At 23.4% G+C, this 1,210-nt stretch overlaps 1 long non-coding RNA gene across 1 annotated transcript; it reads right to left on the bottom strand.

Moving 5' to 3' along the window:
* Positions 1 to 237: 237 nt before the first annotated feature.
* LOC105460582 lies at positions 238 to 1,210 on the bottom strand. Its single transcript, XR_975850.1, has 2 exons — positions 1,127 to 1,210; positions 238 to 525 (listed from the first exon to the last, which is right to left on the bottom strand). It is a non-coding gene; the product is annotated as an uncharacterized LOC105460582 (long non-coding RNA).

The raw sequence follows: 1,210 nt of genomic DNA, 5'->3' as shown, positions 1-1,210 counted from the left end.
AGAGGCATTCCTTTATTTTATAGCGATACACATGTATGCTCTTAGGATATTTTAAAATAACGATGCATGCTTTTCTGAAACCAAAAGGGAGATCAAAGTCCCTTTCCAATAATAATGCGATGACTCGCTAGCTCTAGAATTTTCCACTTCTCTAATTTTTGGGCACAGAACAATACGTAATTCTTATGGTATTGCTATTCTAATCCAACACCAAGTTTATAAAAAATTTTAACTTACCTCGTGATTGTAAATATTGTAAAATGTTTCCAGTAATCGGATAACATGGTGGTCCTGGTATACGATTGATAAGTCGTCCATTTCGTCCATAATGTACATAATAATTATATACCAATATGATAAAGATAGGTAATAACAATATAATAATGATCATCATTATTAGATGTAATTAGCCAATCTAATTCGTTCAGCTTTCTTCAGCTTTTTTTAACAATAATATTATTTAAACTATAATACGAACCGCTAAATATGTAATATTTGCTTTAGGAGAAAGCTTTTTCTTTGGATCTAAATTTGTTGGATAAATAAGAAACATATTAAAATATATGCAACATTTATATTTTAATATTTAAAACTTTAAAGAAATATAAATACGTTATTCTTAAATACAAAAAAGGGTCCCAAATACAATGTTAAATATAATATGCATAATTGATATTAATATAAGTGGAAATATTCTTATAGAATAAATATATACAATATTTATATAACATTAAATTTATATTAGTAATAAATAATATTTATATTTTACTAAAATATGTACATATATTATCTATAGAAAAAGTAATTTACTCAAAATTTTATTTATAAACTGTGCCATAATAAAAAATGGTTTGCATTTTCTCTTTTATAAAATAATCTATATTTTAATATCATATTCTATAGAATAGAAAGTGATTAATGTAACGTATCTCATTAAGGAATATTTTCACAAGTTAATTGTTAAACTTGTGCGTAAATATTTTCTTACTTTTGTGAAATTTTATAAATATAACACAATTATAAAATTACACAAATTATGAATTAATTTTAACAATTTTGTAAGAGATTTTGGGAATTACATATTAAAACTATAACTGAAAAATGTAGAACTAATAGAACGTCTTACCTTTTGTAAAGTTTGCACGATGTTTATATGCCTGTTTAAGTCTTATAAGACTTATTTATAGACAAAATAAGAATATAATATTGG

Source organism: Wasmannia auropunctata, unplaced genomic scaffold (genome assembly GCF_000956235.1).
Source record: "Wasmannia auropunctata unplaced genomic scaffold, wasmannia.A_1.0 LD319280.1, whole genome shotgun sequence".
Classification (NCBI taxonomy): Eukaryota; Metazoa; Arthropoda; class Insecta; order Hymenoptera; family Formicidae; genus Wasmannia; species Wasmannia auropunctata.
The sequence above is the reverse complement of the archived record's forward strand: the minus strand, read 5'-3'. Positions and strand labels throughout refer to the sequence as shown.